We start from the raw sequence: 21,729 nt of genomic DNA, 5'->3' as shown, positions 1-21,729 counted from the left end.
GACCTTGCAAGGCAGACTCTCAGTCACTGGACTGCCAGCAAAGCCCCAGAAATAAACTTCTAAGAAAGAAACGAAAGGGTGAGGGTGGACCTAGAAGAAAGTTCTAGCATGGTGGCTGGTAACACTGGGGCCATCAGTGGATCCGGCTCTCTGAGGCTTTCTGTAAAGGTTGCAGGCACACGTCTATGTCTGTTCCTTTACACACTGCCTGTGGATGCTGTCACGCTTATTCACTAGCATGGAATGCTGCTACTCAATCATTCATACCAGTAAAGACATTCACTCCGGGGCCCTCTATGGGAAGAGTTTTCCAACTCCTATGCTGGAGATTTCCCCCACACACAGGCCGGGCCAGGCCGGGCCAGGCCAGATGCACCTCTTTCTAAAGAGGCCGTGGGGCTGGCTCACCTTATCCTCCAAAGCTGCCATTCTCTCCTTCAGATGAAGCTGAAGTTTCTCATCTGATTCGGATAGGAGCTTATCCAAGGTATCTGATAAGCATTTATTGTGCTCTTCATTTTTAGTCTCTGCATCGCCTAAAACAGGAAAAACAAAAACTCATAAACTTCAAGAGCAAGTATGGTCTTTCTTTTAAAACACCAGGGAGCCGCGAAGTGAGCGGCCTATGTCTTGGTTCCCGAGGAGGTCCCCTCCCATGGCCACCTCTGGTGGGCTCTTAAGCATCACCAGAGTAGATGGGCAGGTGCAGAGGGAGGCAGGGACTTCACTTGTCAAAGGTCACTCCCAATGCTTCTCTTTGGCAGAGCACCTGGTGGACCTTACTGTCACCAGATATTACTCGTCGCAGGGGCTTGGGGAGCAAGCAGATTTACACTCAGAAACAAGCAGACTTTAAAGGGGATCGGCTTACACACATGTTGGTGGAGGAATTTCCCAGTATACAAACAGAATCTTGAGTCTGGATTAAGGGGGTAAAATGAATTCAACTTATAAAGCAAAAGGTGAGAAAATTCATTTTGGAAAAAAAGCCAGTGGAGATAGGCTTTCACATATTTGTCTTTACATGCAACATCACTTGAATTCTTTGAAATAATTGCTGTTGTTCAGTTGCTCAGTCGTGTCTGACCCTTTGTGACCCCATGGACTGCAGCAAGCCAGGCTTCCCTGTCCTTCACTACTTCCCAGAAGTTGCTCAAACTCATGTCCATCGAGTCAGTGATGCCATCCAACCATCTCGTCCTCTGTCGCACCTTGTCCTCCTGCCTTCGCTCTTTCCCAGCATCAGGATCTTTTCCAAGGAGTGTGTTCTTCGCATCAGGTGCCCAAGTATTGAATCTTCAGCTTCAGCATCAGTCCTTCCAATGAATATTCAGGACTGATTTCCTTTAGGATTCATTGGTTTGATTGCCATACAGTCCAGGGGACTCTCAAGAGTCTTTTCCAACACCTCAGTTGAAAAGCATCAATTCTTTGATGCTCAGCCTTCTTCACGGTCCAACTCTCACATCCGTACATGACTACTGGAAAATCCGTTTCTTTAAGTAGGTGGACCTTTGATGGCAAAATGATGATCTTAGTTTTTTTTTTTTTTTTATGTTCAGTTTCAAGCCATCTTTTTCACTCTTTTTCACCTTCATCAAGAGGCTCTTCATCAAGGTCCTCGTGGCTTTCTGCCATAAGGTTGGTGTTATCTGCATATCTGAGGTTATTGATATTTCTCCTGATAATCTTGATTCTAGCTTTTTCTTCATCCAGTCCAGCATTTCTCATGATGTACTCTGGATATAAGTTAAATAAGGAGGACGATAATATACAGCCTTGACTTACTCCTTTCCTGATTTTGAACCAGTCTGTTGTTCCATATCCAGTTCTAACTGTTGCTTTTTGACCTGCATACAAATTTCTTAGGAGGCAGGTCAGGTGGTCTGGTATTCCCATCTCTTGATGAATTTTCCACAGTTTTTTTGTGATACACACAGTCAAAGGCTCTGGCGTAGTCAATTAAGCAGAAGTATGTGCTTTTCTGTAAGTCTCTTGCTTTTTCAATGACCCAACGTATGTTGGAAATTTGATCTCTGATTCCTCTGCCTTTTCTAAATCCAGCTTGAACATCTGGAAGTTCATAGTTCACATACTACTGAAACCTGCCTTGGAGAATTTTGAGCATTACTTTGCTACCGTGTGAGATGAATGCAATTGTGCAGTAGTTTGAGCATTCTTTGGCATTGCCTTTCTTTGGGATTGGAATGAAAACGGACCTTTTCCAGTCCGGTGGCCACTGCTGAGTTTTCCAAATTTGCTGGCATATTGGGTTCAGCACTTTCACAGCATCATCTTTCAGGATTTGAAATAGCTCAACTGGAATTCCATCACCTCCACTAGCTTTGTTCATAGTGATGCTTCCTAAGGCCCACTTGACTTCACATTCCAGGATGTCTGGCTCTAGGTGAGTGATCACACCATCGTGAATATCTTGGTTGTGAAGATATTTTTTGTACAGTTCGTCTGTGTATTCTTGCCACCTCTTCTTAATATCTTCTGCTTTTGTTAGGTCCATACCATGTCTGTCCTTTATTGTGCTATCTTTGCAGGAAAAGTTCCCTTGGTGTCTCTAATTTTCTTGGAGAGATCTCTAGTCTTTCCCATTCTATTGCTTTCCTCTATTTCTTTGGATTGATCACTGAGGAAGGCTTTCTTATCTCTCCTTGCTATTCTTTGGAACTCTGCATTCAAATGGGTATATCTTTCCTTTTCTCCTTTGCCTTTTGCTTCTCTTTTTTTCACAGCTATTTGTGTGGCCTCCTCAGAAAACCATTTTGCCTTTTTTGCATTTCTTTTTTTGGGGGGATGGTCTTGATTACTGTTTCCTGTACAATGTCACCAACTTCCACCCATAATTCTTCAGGCATTCTATCAGATTTATTCCCTTGAATCTCTTTTATCACTTCCACTACATAATTGTAAGGGATTTGATTTAGGTCATACCTGAATTGTCTAGTGGTTTTCCCGACTTTCTTCAATAGAAGTCTGAATTTAGCAATAAAGAGTTCATGATCTGAGCCACAGTCAGCTTCCGGTCTTGTTTTTGCTGACTGTATGGAGCTTCTCTATCTTTGGCTGCAAGGAGTATAATCTGTCTGATTGCGGTGTTGACCATCTGGTGATGTCCATGTGTAGAGTCTTCTCTTGTGTTGTTGGAAGAGGGTGTTTGCTATGACCAGCGTGTTCTCCTGGCAAAACTCTATTAGTCTATGCCCTGCTTCATTCTGTACTCCAAGGCTAAATTTGCTGTTACTCCAGCTATTTCTTGACAAATTAAGGTGCATGAGTGTAAAGTCACTTCATTCGTGTCCCACTCTGTGCGACCCTATGTGCTGTAGCCTGCCAGGCTCCTCTGTCCATGGTATTCTCCAGGCAAGAACAATGGAGTGGATTGCCATGCCCTCCTCCAGGGGATCTTCCTGACCCACATAGTGGCACCTGTGAAGCTGCACAAATTAGGGGGGGGTCATATGTATTTTCATTTTGTAATCTATGGCTTTGTACTATTAAAAGACTCTTAGTTCTTGGAGGATCTCTTCAGTATTGAAATGTTGCTGCGATGAGCTGTGACAGATGCCAGGATACTTGGCCTCTGGAGGAAAGGAATTCGATCCAGTGCCAGTGATGAGGCTTGATTGCTCAGAGCTTTTTATGTAATAAAGTTTTATTAAAGTATAAAGGAGATAGAGAAAGCTTCTGATACATGTCGGGAGCCACCACGAGAGATCCCAACCATGACAAACGTCATGTGGAGAGGATCTGACAGACAAAGGCGAAACAGGACTCAAGGGATTCCCTGGATCTGCTCCAGCATCTACCCCAAAACTAAAATCTGTCTGTCTACTGTTTATTATATTATGCTTTTCACCAACTTTTTTGACATTTACAGGGGGCTATCCCTGACCACCTTTTTCTGAAACAAATCAACTTAGGGCTATAGTTACTAAGTCTCCTGGGCTTGAAAGGAACATTTTTACTGTAACCCCTCTGTTACTATTTTAGCTTGTTTGGCAGGTTTATCCACATTCTTACAACTAATGCACATGATTGTTCACAACACCCCAAGCATAACCTTCGAGCGATAAAAAAGCTTTATTAAAATAATACTGCATTGTTGAGCCAATGTTTGCTGCCGAGTTTCCTTGTCCTTTACCCAATGTGCGCCTGGGAGTACATTAACAAAAATACTTGGTATGCAAGAAAAACAAGCAGTAGCCTTGGCATTAGCAACATAAAACCCTTGAGTTAGTAAGTTCTTTCTTTGTTGTAACCCACTGTGCCTTTGTTCCATAAGAATGTATCTCTGTTTCTTGAGGGGGACTGTAGACTAAAAAGATAAAGGGAAAACAGGTTTTCTGGGCGACCAACCTTTATCAAAAAAGAGTTACAAAATGTTAACAGGCCACAGGGCCAGAAGATGGTGTGCACAACATAAGACCCTTGTTTATAAAAAGCTATGCAAAAAATGTCCTGCTTTTGATAAGGGTGAAACTGATGTAATGTTGAGCTGACTCTATATAACTCTGTATCTTTCACTTCTGGAAATATGCAACTTAGGGTATAAAAGCTCCTTTTGAAAATAAAGCTACAGACCCGGCTTCATCAGAGCTTGGTCTCCCTGTGTCACTTTTTTTTTTTTTTTTTTTCCTTTTCATGCTTTTTTCCTCTCTGTTCTTTTTTTAGGATGACTACTTAAAACACAGGGGCTCTCTGTTCACTTTTTGCCTGGGCTTCTAAGACCCTATCGGGAAGGTGCCCTGCGTCTTCACCAGGGAGAGGGCATCCTGCGTCCTAACCCCATCTGAGAGGGCGCCTGCGGACTCCGTGAACAGAACAAGTTCTGTGTCAGGAACTTTATTGGCTTTCTGTGTAAACCAAGGAAGATTAAGCCTATTGTTTCCCCCTTTTATCTATCTCCTTTACTTTCTCTATTTGCCGACACCATTCTCCTGAGGGAATCCCTGGATCCAACTGGGGCTGGACCCCGCTAAGTGGCACCCGAAACAGGGTCCCGAAGGTAAGTCTCCCCCATTGTACAGTTTTTTGGACAGCTAGGACCCCACTCAGGATGCCGCAGACCCCCCTGCATAAAATAGGTAAAGTAAAAAACAGTGTGAAGTAAAAATCTTTTCGACGAAGAGGTAAAAAAGATAATTTTCTGACACGGGTAACAGTGAGTCAAAAGAATGACAACTCTTTATAGGAGTAATCTTACAACTGTTAAACAAAAGAGGAATTAAGTTTAAGAAAGCTAATGTTCAATCGTTTTTACATTTGTACAAGAGCAATGTCCTTGGTTTCCAGAAGAGGGCACTGTTAACCTAGATATCTGGGAAAAAGTAGGGAAGCCCCTAAAAACTTATTACACTTTACATGGCCCAGAAAAGGTCCCCACTGACACCTTTTCTCTATGAAATATGATTAGAGACGCTTTAGATCCTGCTCATGAATCTGGTTAATCCACTACATTAATTGCCAACGTGATTTAGTAATAAAATATATAAATAACTTACATTAATTTATTAAAATGTATTATTATTATTTTGTAATTAAATAATATAATTTTAATATTAATAAATGTTTATGAATCTAATAATATATAAATGTATTGCATTTATTACATAATGCTATTATTACATTATTATATTATATATTGTATATATTAATTATACTTATGTATATACATATACATTATATATGATTAATATTTAATATTAGCTACAAATTACATTATAATTATTTATATTACATAAATAATATTACAAAAATTTATTGTAAATACTTATATTTACAGTATATTACTTTAATTAATTAAAATTTACAATTATATAAATACATATATTTATGACAATGCATAATTATAAATTATTAATAAAAACAATACGTTAATTGTTTATAATTAATATACTTCACCTCAAGATGAAAAAGATTTAAAAGAGGCAGCAGCCCGATACCATTCTAATAAAGATTGGTCTTTTTTAGCTAAAAATGCTCCTAAGAGCTTAAGAGAAACATCCCCAATCAGACCATCCGTAAGATTCAGTCACCAAACAGTTAAAAGATCTCCGGAACAGGGAAAGAGAAACATGAGCCAAAAAGGGTTCCTGTAGATGCTTTTGCTCTGTGGAATGTGATTAGAAATGTCCTGGACCCCCGTCATGAGGCTGTTAGATAGCCTGTGGGGGAGGCTATGGCGGTGGATGGTGGTGGCTCTCCACTTTCTGCGCAGATCATATTTTTCTGCCATTGATGAAGAAAAGGAGGGAGACTGTGCTCTACCTCCTGAGAAAGGAGGGGGCTTACAGGGCACTGCAGCTGGGCGCCCTGGCGAGCCCCCTGCCCCTCTGTGCAAACCTTTAAAAACTTATCCACCACTTTCTGATTTAAGGCGATCGCCGCCACCTCCGTTTGCGCCTCCCAGGGCCCTCCCGATCTCTGAATCGGGAGGCACCTAACAAGTCAAGAGTCTTCGGAATAGTGTTTTATGTAGTGGTATCTGAGCCAATAACGAAACTTGTAACAGTAGTGGCCTGGATTCTTAAAAAAAAAAAAATGATAATAATCCTGGCTTTAAAATCTGTCTTATCTCCTGGTAGGCCTTATCACACCTCATCACTGGACCTGGCTTTTTTCCCTCAGGCTTTCCTAGGTATTCTTGCTCATTTTTCATGTGAAACTTAGAATCAGTTTATCCTGAAAATCAGTCTGAATGGCTGTTAATTAGGATTGCATTAGATGTTAGACTAACGAGAAGTGACATTTATATGACATTCAATCTGATCATTAAGAACACTGTGTGTCTTCACAATGACTCAAGTGCTTGCAGGTGTGTAGTTTCCTCCAGATGCTGTTGAAGTTTCCTTTATGTTCCCTCTGGAAACACTGGGCATCTGTACTGGAGATGCGGCATGAACGCAGCAGACACAAATTCCTGCCCTTGGACTTTTGGCTACCTGAGGTCATGAAGATATTCCCCTATGTCATCTACCGGTTTTTCTGTCCTTTCCACTTAGGTTCACTATTCACTTGGAACTGACTTCTGTTGGATCGATTTTATTCCATCTAGATGGGCAGTTAATTAAGCAGCATTTACTTTAAATCTACTTGCCTGCTCACTGGTACTGAGTCAGTGAGTGAATGAATGAAAGTCACTTAGTCGTGTCTGACTCTTTTCAGCCACCTGGACTATACACTCCATGGAATTCTCTAGGCCAGAATACTGGAGTGGGTAGCCTATCCCTTCTCTAGTGGATCTTCCCAAGCCAGGAATCGAACTGGGGTCTCCTACATGGCATGCAGATTCTTTACCATCTGAGCTATCAGGGAAGTCACTGGTACTAGTAGTGTAATAAAGCAAGTACTCATGTATGGGCAGAACTAGATATATCTCAAAGACAGAATCAACTTTATTTTCTTCAATTCATGTCTGGAACTGGTGGAAGGAAGGACCCAAGAATGGAATCGTTGTTTGGGCCTGAGAAACAATAAGCAGTGATTACTATGGGGGGAGGGGTGGGGGGGGCACCTGCAGGAACAGAGTAGAGGCGGAAAGTCATGGCTGTGGCCCTGCTGATACTGAGGCAGATCTTAGACTTCAGAATGAAGATGGGAGGTAGGCAGGTGGAGATGAAAGTATCAAGTTATATCTCTGAGCACCATTCCCTTTACAAAATTAGTTCTCTGAAAGCAAAAAAGTATTAAGATCCTCCATGTAGTCAAAAATCTGTGTACACTTTACAGTGAGCCCTCTATAACCTCGGTTTAATGTCTGTGGATTCAAAAACCATGGGACATGCCATAGTATATATTTATTGAAAAAAATACAGGTGTAAGTGGACCTGTGCAGTTCAAATCTGTGTGGTTTGAGGCGTAACTGTGTTTGTAATGCATTTTGCTTATCCATTGCCCATGGATGAACGTTTGGGTTGCATCTCCCTTTTGTCTGTTGTGAATGGTGCTGGTATGAATATTCGTGTACAAGTATCTGTTGGAGTCCCTACTGGCAATTCTTTTGGGTTTAGACCTAGAGTAGTTTTGTTTCAGGAAGGAGGACCCCTTCCAGGGCCCGAAACTGGGCTCTTGTCTAACACTCAGAAATGAATTGTCCAAGGAGACACATGTGCTGACAAAGCAAGAGATTTTATTGGGAAAGGGCACACGGGTGGAGCACAGTAGGGTTAGGGAACCCAGGAGAACTGCTCTGCCGCATGGCTCGCAGTCTTGGGGTTTATGGTGATGGGATTAGTTTCCGGGTGGTCTTTGGCCAATCATTCTAATTCAGAGTCTTTCCTGGTGGTGCACGCATCGCTCAGCCAAGATGGATGCTAGCGAGAGGGATTCTGGGAAGTGGATGGACACACGGTGTCTCCTTTTAACCTTTCCCGAACTCTTCCTGTTGGTGGTGGCTTATTAGTTTCATATTCCTTATCAGGATCTCCTGTCATAAAACAACTCATGCAAATGGTTACTATGGTGCCTGGCCAGGGTGGGCAGTTTCAATTCGTGTGCTTCCCCTAACAGTTTTGCCAGCTCATAGGTCAATTTTAACTTTTTGAGGAATGTGTGAACTTTTTTCCACAGTGGCCACATCATCTTCCATTCTCCCCAGCAAGATACAGGGTTCCAGTGTCTCCACGTTCTCCCACCACTTGTTAATCCTGTGCACTCTTGTCATATTCTGTTGTTTCTGATCTTTACATTGAAGCTATCTTAGATGTGAGATAGTTTCTCATTGTGGTTTTAACTTGCATTTCTCTAGTGACAAACCATGTTAAGTATCGTTTCATGACCTTAGTATAATCCACATGCAGTAAAATTTAAGGGTATAGTTTTATATTTTCTGACAGATAAATACACCCATGTACAGCTACCACAAGCAAGATACAGAATGTTTCCATCACCACAAATCTTCTCTTGTCCTTTTCCCAACCATTTTGATCAACACCAGGCAGCCAATGATTTGCTGGTTTCGAGAGATTAGATCTATTTTCTAGGATTTCATAAAAACCGGATCTTGTGTTTGCATTTGTGTCAGACTTCTTTTGCTTGGCATAATAGGTTTTCTGTTGTTGCTTTTTGTTTGTTTCTAAATTTCCTTAATTTATTTCTAATAACCATCAGGGCTTTTCCTGAAAAGGAAATGTCCCCATTTTTTATAACATTTATCAGAAATATATGGATACTATTTTATTTTTTATGCTGTCTGTGGCATTCGTAATTTTTCATTTTTTAAAAAATTTGGCTACGCTGGGTCTCAGTTGCAGTTTGTGGGATACAGTTCCCTGACTATGAATCAAATCTGGGCTCCCTGCTTTGGGAGTGCAGAGTCGTAGCACCAGGACCACCTATTTGTTTTCTCTCTCTTTTTTAAATTGTGTCATAGTCATTTTACAATTTTACATTATTCTCTGCTGTACAATGAAGTAAATCATTTATATGTGCATATATATCTGCTCCCCTTTGAGCTTCCCACCCACCCCCTCATTCCTCTTCTTTAGGTCAATGGAGAGCACCAAGCTGAGCTCCGTATATTAGACAGCTGCTCTCCACTAGCTGTCTGGTTAAAGACCTGAGGATTATTAGAAATAAATAAAGGAAATTTAAAAACAAACAAAAGCAACAACAGGAAACGTACATCCTAACAGGGCATGCACGTCCCTGCTGGCCTCTCAGTTTGCCCCTTCCCCCTCCCCTGCTGCGTCGTCAAGGTCCTTCTCTGTGTCTGTGCCTCTATGTGGGCTCTGGCGATAAGGGCCTCAGCACCATTTTCCATATACGCTGTGCTTAGCTGCTCAATCCTGTTCATTCTGTTGCCTGCAAGGCTCCTCTGCCAAAGGGGATTCTCCACACAAGTATACTAGAGTGGGTTGCCATGCCCTTTTCCAGGGTGTCTTCCCAAACCAGGGATCAAACTCAGGTTTCCCACATTGTAGGCAGATTCTTTACTCTCTGAGCCACAAGGGAAGCCCAACAATAGTGGAACGGGTAGCTTATCCTTTCTTAGGGGATATTGCCAACCCAGGGATTGAACCGGGGTCTCTGGCATTACAGGAAGATTCTTTACCAGCTGAGCTACTATGGAAGCCTATAGATAGACAGATAAATGTATAAATTCATATATACAAATATACATATATATATATGAAGATACAATATATGTTTTTGTTTTTCTGTCTCATTTCACTTTATGACTGACCGTCCATCCACATGTGTTCAGAGGACCCACTTTCATCCTTTAATGCCTACATAATATTACACTGTATATATGTAGCACTCTTCCTTACCCATTTTGCAGTTGATGGACATTTAGGTTGATTCCATGTCCTGCTGCTGCTAAGTCACTTCAGTCATGTCTGATTCTGTGCAACCCCGTAGACGGCAGCCCACCAGGTTCCCCCGTCCCTGGGATTCTCCAGGCAAGAATACTGGAGTGGGTTCCCATTTCCTTCTCCAATGCATGAAAGTGAAATTGAAAGTGAACTCACTCAGTCCTGTCTGGCTCTTCCTGTCCCCATGGACTGTAATCTACCAGGCTCCTCCATCCATGGGATTTTCCAGGCAAGAGTACTGGAGTGGGCTGCCATTTCCTTCTCCAGATTTCATGTCCTAGTTATTGTAAATAGGGCTGCAATGAACATGAGCGTGCATATATCTTTTTGAATTATGGTAGTCTCAGCAAACCCAGTGGGATTGCTGGGTGGTATGGTAGTTCTCTTTTCAGTTTTTTAAGGAACCTACATACTGCCCCCCAAAGTGGCTATGTCAATTTACATTCCCACCAACAATTCATGGGGTCACAAAGAGTCAGACATGACTGAGCGACTGAATTGAACTGAACTGAATAGTGATAGAATAGTGAGTGATGTTGAGATCCTGTTGTGTTTGGTATTCCATCCTATGACTTACTTATACAATGCATAAGTACATTTGAATAGATTCTGATTGACCCTTTGCACTATATAAAATGACAGGCTTAGACAAATGCATATTGACAGGTATCCATCCTAAATGATCACTTCCAATTCCTCACTCCGTGATCTGCTTATCATCTATGTAGCTTTACCTTTCCAAGAATGTCACAATGGCGTCATACTGGGTGCAGCCTTTTCAACTGGATTCTTTCACTTAGCCATGTGCATCTAAGATTTATCCCTTTCAAAGTTGATGTTTCATTCCTTTCCACTGTTGAGTGTTATTCCTTTGCATGTATATAGGAGGAAAATAAATTTCCCTCTCCCCTTCCAGGTTCTTGGTTGAGCCCTCCTTCTCCATCATTAAACACAAATTATCAGGAGAAAGAAGTTTAATGAACATGTATACCTTTTGCATAGAGAGGAGATGCCAAGGAAAACTGAGTCCTCCCTGAAATGACCAAAGACTTCACCATAAATAGCTCTTCAACCCCAAACAGAAGAAAGACCTTGAGGGGAAGGCAGAGGCCATTTATGGCAGGTTATCATGCAAAGCACAGTAAATAAACAGATGATTGTTTGCAGATTTAAGTCCTGACTTCCTCACTGATAAGTGTTCCTTCCTTGAGATGTAAGTATTCCTCTCCTAGGTTCAAAGGGGGACACCCTTACAAATGGAGATTTCTCTCATAAATGTAAATGTACCTCACAAAAGGGTAACCTCAGTCTTCTCTGGTGAGCTAGCTGCTAAAAATCTGCCTGCTAATGCGGTGGACACAGGTTCTATCCCGGATCCAGGAGTATCCCACATGCCTCAGAGCAGCTGAGCTCATGCACCACAACTACCGAGCCAGCGCTCTAGAGCTGGGGAGCCACAACTACTACATGCAGGCGCCACAACTACTGAAGCCTGCACACCTAGAGCCCACGCTCTGCAACAAGAGCAGAACCAGCTCTCCACAGCTAGAGAAAGGCCTCTCAAAGCAACGAAGACACAGCATGGCCATAAAGAAATGAACACATTTAAAACAAAATAGGGGGCAACCTCTACTCAGGTTTTTATTATTATTATTTTAAATTAAACTAAACTAACTCATGTCAGACATAATTTGGGGTGGTGTGTTCTGGTCCCCTTGATATCTGTGTACACCAATTTGCTTGCACATTCATCTACTGAAAGATATCCTGATTTCTTCAAGTTTGTAGCCATTGTGAATAGAACTGCTGTGCAAAACTGCATCCTCGTTTGCATTTGGATGTAGAATTTCAGAGCAACTGCATAAATACTGAAAGCATGATTGTTGGATCCCAAGGTGAAACCTGTTGAGCTTTGGGGAAAACTACCAGACTGTCTCTCATGGGGGCTGTACATGCATTCCACCAGCAATGAGGAATTGCTGTTGTTCCTCACCCTCCAGCAATTAGTATTATCTTATATTTGGAGTTTAGCAGTCCTAAGAGGTGTGGTGTGATATATCACGATTTTCATTTGTAATTCCCTGACTGTACATGATGGTGAGCCTGTGTGCTATTTATTTTTAACAACTAAGGAAATTCTGACATGTGTTGCAAATTGAGTAAAGTTTGAAGTCATATGCCAAGTGAAACAAGCTAAACAGTAATGGACAAATAATCTATGATTCCACTGTGAGATGTCCAGATAAGTCCACTGCAAACACAAAGTAGAATAAGGCTGCCAGGGGATAAGGGGAGTTGGACCTGTTGGACTTGAACAAGGGCCAGTGACTGTGCACGATGATGGTGGTGGTCAGTCAGTCAGTTCAGTCGCTCAGTCGAATCTGACTCTGTGACCCCATGAATCACAGCACACCAGGCCTCCCTGTCCATCACCAACTCATGCAGTTTACCCAAAGCATGTCCATTGAGTCAGTGATGCCATCTAACCATCTCACCCTCTGTGGTCCCCTTTTCCTCCAGCCTTCAATCTTTCCCAACATCAGGGTCTTTTCAAATGAGTCAGCTCTTTGCATCAGGTGGCCAAAATGTTGGAGTTTCAGCTTCAACATCAGTCCTTCCAACGAACACCCAGGACTGATTTCCTTTAGGATGGACTGGTTGGATCTTGTAGTCCAAGGGACACTCAAGAGTCTTCTCCAACACCACAGTTCAAAAGCATCAGTTTTTCTGCGCTGAGCATGAGACACAGGACACAGCCAGCAGTAACACCTTCTCACACAGATTTCCAGTCAGTGCCTGTCAACCTTCTACACCCTTGGTTTCTCTCCTTTGGGTCTGAGAGCTCAAGGCCTCATGAAAACTGAGGTGTTCTCCTTCTCAGAAAATGGAACTTGGCACACAGCGCCATGCCTCATTCTGCCAGCCAAGGCTATCAGCTCCTCTTACTGAAGAGCCATGTGTCACACGTGTCCTATAAAAATCCTCAAATTAACAACAATGCCAACAAGAAGACCTAGGGTGGGGGAGGGCTGAGCTGAATGAAATTATCACCAGATGTGCCAGACTGCCAGCTGCTAAGGTATGTGGCATCAACTTCCCACTGGCCTGACATCTTGGAGGTCATATCCTCAAACTGGTGACAAGACACCTATGAGGGACACTGTGGCAACATGATCAGCAGGTAGTGAGACCTGGAGGGAAAAGTGGAAGTGGACAGAAGGTGGATCCTGCAGCAAGAGTAGGTTCTCCGAGTTGCTGTGCTTGGCATGTGCTATGCTTAGTTGCTCAGTCATGTCTGACTCTTTGCGACCTCATGAACTGTGGCCTTCCATGCTCCTCTATCCATGGGGATTTTCCAGGCAAGAATACTGGAGTAGGGGATCTTCCCAACCCAGGGATCGAACCCACGTCTCCTGCATTGCAGACAGATTCTTTTACCGTCCAAGCCTTCCCAGAAGAGAGATTGTAAATGGAACTGAGTAAAGGTCAGGTTATTTGACCAGAGACCAAGCCCTTGGCCTCTGAAAGCTCTTGAATTTTTATTTGCTTTGCTCTCACTACTGTTTCTTGACTTTCCAAGAATTTCAGAAGGTTAGGGGGTAGGGAGAGGAAAGCAGTGAATGATCAAGGAGAATTGTAGTCCTACAACTAAACTATGATCCTAAGATATTGTCTTATATCTTATATAAGACTTATATAAAAAGAATTCCACCTCCACGAACCCAACTCAGGAGATATTCAGAGTTTGAATGTTGCCAAAGAAATTTTCATTTCCTTCTTTCATATTGCATAATGCATCCTCCTTAATTTTCAGTCTCTAAAATCTAAATTAATGGGGACATCTGCTTCTAGCAAATGCAGTCAGTGTTGTCTTGCCACCACCAGTATGCAATCATAAAACCAAAAGAAGAAAAAGAGGAGTAAAAAGGACAACACGGTACAGCTTCCAGAAACCAGACCCTTTCCCAAATCACCCCCTTTCCACACCCATCTTGCTTCTTCCCATGTGTCACAATCTGCTGTCATAATTCAACTGCAAATACACATGTGTGCTCAGTCATTTCAGGCATGTCCGACTCAGTGCATCCCTATGGACTGTAGCCCACCAGGATTCTCTGTCCATGGGATTCTCCATGCAACAATACTGGAGTGGGTTGTCTTGCCCTCCTCCAGGCGATCTTCCTGACCTAGGGATCAAACTTTTTTTTTTTTTTTTCTTTTTTCGAACACGGCGTTGGCCTCGCCGCGGCTGGCCAGTACCGCCTCCACTAGGTGGCCCAGCGCCCGCCGCGTGTCCCCGGGGCCGGCGTCCCCCTCCATGCCGCCACCCCACGCGGGACAGACCAGACCCGTCGCTCCGCCGCCTGGCGCGCCCGGGATCAAACTTTTATCCCTAGTCTTCTGTGCGTCCTAAATTGGCAGATGGGTTCTATACCACCAGAGTCACCTGGGAAGCACCCTGCTATAAATATACTTAACAGGAAATGCACTCCAGGCCTGTTTGGTCTCTCGTCAATCAAAAACCACCAAGATTTGGTCAGAACTGAAAAATTCAAACAATAAAATCTTTGTAAAGACAAACTGCACTCAAGGAATCTATATGCCCCTGACCAGTTCAGCTACAAACGACTCCAAAGGGGAGAGTCTAACTCTTTCTGGGGAGAGGGGTGCCCCACTCCCAGCCCGATGGTCGTTAGGTCCCCCAGCATTGCTTTTGCTCTAGGCCAAAGCTGTCCAGTGAAGTGTACTATGGACTACAAACTCAAGCTCCATATAATACCTTAAATTTTCTAGTAACCACATTTAAAAACATAAAGAAGCAGATGAAATTAATTTTCAAATTATATTTTAATCCAGTAAACAAAAAGTATTATCATTTCAACATGTGATCAATATGTCACAAGTCATGGCTGGCGTGCAGGTAAGTCTGACCTTATTTTGATGACTAAATACATTCCTTTCTAAGACAAAGTGCCACTCCTAGGATGGGAAGCTAAAATGGGAACCCCTTTACCTTGGGAGTAAGCCTGTCAGGTAAAACACAAGACATCTAGTTAAATTTGGTTTTCAGTGAATAATTTTTAGTATAAGTACATCCCAAGTATTGCAGGAGATGGACTTCTACTAAACAAAAGAAAAAAAAAAAGTTTTCATTGTTTCCCTAAAATTCAAATTTAACTGGGATTCGTGTATTTCTGTTTGGTAAATCCAGCCACCTAAAAAGCATGATTAGAATGGATTCCTTCTTTAGCTAAAAGAGAGTACATCAGTGGTGGGTGAACACAGCTCTCTCCCATCAGGGCCAGAGTTAACGATCACGGGAGGATGACGTGTCATCAGGTGGCCAGTAGGGTTCAGAAGTGCAAAGGTGCGTCTTCCTTGGCCCAGCACAGACCACAAGGTACTGGCACCCCCACAAAAGACCAGGCGATAAAGGCAGAGGAGATGAAGGCAGAGGGAGAAAACATGGCCAGTTCAGGAAGCAGCAGAAGGTGATGGTGCCCAGGAGGTCACAGGCCAGCCTGCTGGGGAGCCTCACAGTTCAAGGTGTGAAGCGCTCTTCCCAGGGTTCAGTGGTGATCACACCTGCAGGAAGGTGCACAGCTAAGCAGTAGGGGGTCACTGAAGCCCAGTGGCTACTCTGCTCCACCCTTGTTTCTTTTCCATGAAGGTAACAAACTATCTGTACATCCTGTACTCCCATGAACCTTGTACAAGACCTTGATCTTAATGCAGCATCTGCACCTTTCCAACCTGCTGTAGGATTTTCTTTACCAATCAAATTGTTCTTTATTTTTACTTTATGTACTAAGAACTCTCACAATGGGTGACGAGAGAGAAGTATCGTGTCCAACTTATTAGATATTCCTTAGTATCTTCCAAGAGAGAGTGGTGAAACATGCCCCCCCAAATTCCTAAATTTCCTCAGAATTGCAAAACAGTAGTACCTGGTTAAAGCTAAGGGGCACGGTGGGCCCAGAACCTTGGGGGAGATGTGTTTCAGGTTAATTTAGTATTGAGCATGTGTATGGCTAGGAGGAATGATTCAGAGCGTCTCATACAGTAGATCAGGGTGGACCTTAGGAAACCCCAGTTTTAACCACTTCCCAGGTGATGCTAACACGGCTGGTCCAGTGATGACACTTGGAGAACCACTGACTTACGCAAGGAGACAGCTTCCACAGAAACTGAAACGGCACTTTTTGAGACACTTACTCTATTTTATTCTGAGAGCTTCCTCACATGGAGAACCCAGATGCCAACTTGAAAATTAGCAGAGTAGCTCTTCCACAACTAAGGTTGTAAAGAAAAAACAATATGGAGATGCATTGGAAGGGAGAGATAGAGTCTAGTCAGGACCCATACTCCTGATGGGTAACCCAGAATTAGGAGGGGACATTACCAACTTGGTATCTTCCCTGGGAGGACATGCTGAGCACCTGAGCCCTGGTGACCTGAATGAGGAAGACAAGCCCCCATATCTTGATTTGAAACCAGCAGAGCTACGTCTGGGAGAGAGCTGGGGGCTGTGGTAAGCCAAGACCCCATGCTTAATAGGTTAGTGCCAAACTTACTGACGCTGAATGTTGTCAGTAATGACGCTCAGTGTAGCCACAGGTCACATGGGAAAGAGAATTATATACTAATTTTAGGACACATGCCAAAGGGGCAAGGATTTCTTGAAACTTTATCCAGGGATGAAATCACTTGACATTTAAAAAAATCTTCCCTGTACCCAGCTGTCCCAGTGCTAGAAGGAGACTTTTCTGACATTCCTCACTTACCTTGCTAGCACTGCTTGCCCTGCTATGTCTCTGTGTTCCCTGTGGAACAGACATATCCAGCCCAGCCATGCCCACAACGCTCCTCCAAAATGGCTTTGCCCTCAAGGGCCTGGATTCCCACACAATCGCCTCCTTTCCTACCATTCACGGTGGGTGGACTCAGCTGTGACTTGCATCCCCTCAAGTTGATTCCCACTTCAGGTCAGCTCCAGCCAGAACTACACCTGCAACTGTTGAGGTGGGGCTTACATTCAGCTGCACTGGGGGCCAGCCAGACCCACCAGCATGCCCAAAGCAACGCATGCACATCTAACAGAACACCAAACTCAGCCTACACAGGAGACACCCTGGATTTCCTGTCTCTGGTGACCTGGGGGAACTGTTCCTTTGGGCCGCATAGGAGACACTCTACAAAAATCCACTTATTCAGACATAGTTCATCTACCTAATATTAATGCATAGAAACAAAAAGGCAAAATAAAGAGACAAAGAATCTATGCTAAATGAACAGCTAAGACATAAACTCAGAAAAAGAACTAAACAAGATGGAGATAAATAATCTACATCAAATGACTGCAAAGTAAGGGTCATAAAGATATTTACTGGGTCTTCCCTGCTGGTTCATTTGTTAAGATTTTTCAGACAATGTAGGCAACAAGGGTTCAACCTGTGGTCTGGGAACTAAGATCCCAGGCTGTGGGGCAAGTAAAGCTGCATGTCACAGCTGTTGAACTCATGTACCCTAGAGCCTGTGCTCCACAAGAGAAGACAGAATGATGGGAAGCCCACGCACCATAACTGAGTGCAGCCCCCACTCTATGCAACTAGAGAAAGCCAATGACACAGCAAGCCCCAGTGGACCCATTAAATAAACGAATAAAAGATATTTACTTGTATCAGGGGAAGCATGAAAGAACAGAGTGAGAACTCCACAAACAGGCAATAAGTATAAAAAAGAACTGATTATAATGGAAGAATACAATAACTGACATGAAAAATACAGCAGATGAGTCAAGAGATTGGATGATTCAGAGGACAGATCAGTAAGCTGACACACAGAGCAGTGCCGGTGCACTGGGCTGACCCAGAGGGAGGGGGCGGGGCCTCAGGATGGGGAGCACATGTGCACCCGTGGCGGATTCATGTCAATGTAGGGCAGAACCACTACTGTACTGTAAAGTAATTAGCCTCCACTTAAAATAAATACATTTATATTTAAAAAAAAGACAAAGAAATACAGAGTAGTGGAAATCACCCGATCTGAGCACCAAAAAGAAGAAAATAAGCCAAAAAATTGAGGATAGTTTAAGGCATTTGGTGGATAATATCAAACATACTAACATTCACATTATAGGAATTCAAGGAGAAGAGAGAAAGATAAACTCTCCCTTGAAGAAACAATGACTGAAAATTTCCCTATATTGTTGAAGGAACCACACCCAGGTCCAAGAAGCACAGAGAGTCCAACACAGAGTAAACCAAAGGAGAAACGTGCCAAGACATATACTAATCAAACTAAGAAAAACTTAGCAAAAAGAGAAAATATTAAAAGCAGAAAGGGAAAAGCAACAAAGAACAAGGGAATCCCCATAAGTTTAACAGCTGATCTTTCTGAAGAAACGCTGCAGGCCAGAAGGGTGTGGCATGATATACTTAAAGTTATGAAAGGGAAAAACTTACCAGCAAGACTACTCCAACCAGCTATGACCTCACTCAGATTCAAAGAACTCAGTACCTTTACAAATAAGCAAAAGTTAAAAAATTCAGCACCACCAAAGTAGCTTTACAAAACAAATATTAAAGGATGCTCTCTAGGCAGGAAATAGAAGGGAGTGAATAGACATGGAAAAAAACAGAATAATAAAGTATATAATAGTATCATGCATAGCAATAATTACCTTACCTATAAATGGATAAAATGGTCCAACGGAAACACAGACTGGCTGAATGGAAACAAAAACAAGCCCCATATAAATGTTGTCGATAATACATGCACCTCAGACCTAGGGACACACACAGACTAAAACTGAGGGCCTGGAAAAAAGGTATCCCATGCAAATGGAAATCAAAAGAAAGCTGGAGTAGCAATTCTCATCTCAGATAAAACAGACTTTTAAATAAATACTATTACAAGAGACAAGGAAGGACACTACATAATGATAAAGAGATCGATCCAGAAAGAGGATATTGCAATAATAATACACACACATCCAACACAGGAGCACCTAAATACGTAAGACAAATACAAATAACCAAAAAACGGGGAATCGACAGTAAGAAAATAATACTAGGGGACTTTAACACCCCACTTATACCAATGGACAGATCATCCACAAAGAAAATTAATATAGAAACATAAGCCTTAAATCACACATTAGACTAGATGGACCTTATTGATATCTTTAGCATATTCCATCACCAAACAGCAGAATACATTTTTTTTTTTCTCAAGTGCACATGAAACACTCTCTGAAATGGATCACGTCTTGGGTCGCAAATCAAGCCTTGCAAATTTTAAGAAACTGAAATCACAGCAAGAATCTTTTCTGATCACACTGATACATGATTAAGGATCATTTATAGGAAAATTTGTAAAAAACACAAACACATGGAGAAATCAAACAGGTCACTGAAGAAATCAAAGAGGAAATTTAAAAATACCTAAAAACAAATGGCAATGAATAAATGATAACCCAAAACCTATGTGATGCAATAAATCAATGCTAAGAGGGAAGTTTATAGCAATACAAGAAGCCTACCTCAAGAAATGAAAAGAACATCAAATAAACAACCTCATCTAACACCTAAAGAACCTAGAAAAAGAGGAAAATGGCCACAAAACCTCCAAAGTGAGCAGAAGGAAAGAAATCATAAAGATCAGAGCAGAAATAAATGGAAATGAAGGAAACACGAGCAAAGATCAATAGAACAATAAGATACGTCTTGGAGAACATAAACAAAATTGACAAATCATTAGCCGGACTCATCAAGAAAAACAAGGAGAAGACTCAAAGCAACTTGAAATGACAAAGGAGATGTTACAACAGACCACACAGAAAGACAAAGGGTCATAAGAGACAATTAGAAATAACTGCATGACAATAAAATGGATATCCTGGAACAAAAGGACAAATTCTTAGAAAAGTACAATCTTCTAAAGACTGAACCAGGAACAAATAGAAAATATGAATAAATCAAGCACAATAATTGAAATATTATTTAAATTAAAATAAATTAAATATTAATTTAAATAAATCAATTTAATAGTTAACAGTTAATGTAATCAATATAATAAATTACTTTATAATATTAACACAATAAATAATTTAATATTTAATAATTAAATTAACTCAATAATTTAATTTAATAATTTCCATTATTAAATTAAAAAATATTCAATTATTCAAGTACAAAGGAATCGTCCCATTGGGACAATGTGGTATCCATGTGGGAAGGTAAGTTGGATCCCTACCTCACAAAACACCACCAAACCAATTAGGCACATACTAAAAACCAACAATTGAAGGAAAAACTTTACAAAATTTTGAACAATTTTTGATGAGGGAATATCTTTTCTTTAAATTGAGGTATTGTTGATTTGCAATAATTTGTTTGTTTAAGGTGTACAGCAAAGTGATTCAGTGATTCAGCCTCTCAGGTGCTTCCTTGGACAAAATTCATTCCCTTTGGGAGGCCCCAGGGCCATGCCCTCAGAACAGCTGCTGCTGCTAAGTCGCTTCAGTCATGTCGGACTCTGTGCGACCCCATAGACCCACCAGGCTCCCCTGTCCCTGGGATTCTCCAGGCAAGAACACTGGAGTGGGTTGCCATTTCCTTCTCCAATGCATGAAAGAGAAAAGTGAAAGGGAAGTCGCTCAGTCCTCTCCGACTCTGCAACCCCATGGACTGCAGCCTACAAGGCTCCTCTGCCCATGGGACTTTCCAGGCAAGAGTACTGGAGTGGGTTGCCATTGCCTTCTCTGTCAGAACAGCTAAGAATCCTGAATAGGCAAAGCAGCAAGCATATGGTGGTGCTTGTGGGGGTTTTTAGACTGAATAAATTATTCGAACAATATAAGAAACTGGAGAAGGCAATGGCACCCCACTCCAGTGTTCTTGCCTGGAGAATCCCAGGGACGGGGGAGCCTGGTGGGCTGCCGTCTATGGGGTCGCACAGAGTCAGACACGACTGAAGTGACTTAGCAGTAGCAGTGGTAGCAATACAAGAAACAAGTCCAGAGGTTAAGAGAGGATCTCCAAACCTACCTTCAAACAGGAAGTCTTGCTCCCTTGAATGTGGGTGTGTGAAACAGCGCTTGGGAAAGGAAGAGGTGTGTCATGAATATTTTGTCTGCAGAGGACAAAGCGGTGTGTAGAGAGGATGTGCAGGCACGTCCCAGGACACTGAGCACACGGACACATGGACTGGACTCTCAGCCCTGCTCTGGGGGCATCACACTATCTCTACCCCTGACACAGGGTGAGCAGCTTGCACGTATCCTGGAGAGTATGGTCACATGACCTGGACCTGACCAATCGGTGTGTTCCATCCTCCCTGGCCACCGTGAGTGGCTCAGGACTGGGGTGGTGACCAATCAGGGCCCAGGGCCGGG

At 42.4% G+C, this 21,729-nt stretch overlaps 1 long non-coding RNA gene across 1 annotated transcript; it reads right to left on the bottom strand.

Moving 5' to 3' along the window:
• Nucleotides 1-483: 483 nt before the first annotated feature.
• Nucleotides 484-21,640, bottom strand: LOC147343380 (uncharacterized). The gene is made up of 2 exons (XR_015156065.1): nt 21,383-21,640; nt 484-536 (listed from the first exon to the last, which is right to left on the bottom strand). It is a non-coding gene; the product is annotated as an uncharacterized LOC147343380 (long non-coding RNA).
• Between the last annotated feature and the right edge of the window lie 89 nt (nt 21,641-21,729).

The sequence above is a fragment of the Bos grunniens genome, chromosome 27 (assembly GCF_055505025.1).
Source record: "Bos grunniens cultivar Pamir isolate PY7600 chromosome 27, Bosgru_T2T1.0, whole genome shotgun sequence".
Taxonomy (NCBI): domain Eukaryota; kingdom Metazoa; phylum Chordata; class Mammalia; order Artiodactyla; family Bovidae; genus Bos; species Bos grunniens.
The sequence above is the reverse complement of the archived record's forward strand: the minus strand, read 5'-3'. Positions and strand labels throughout refer to the sequence as shown.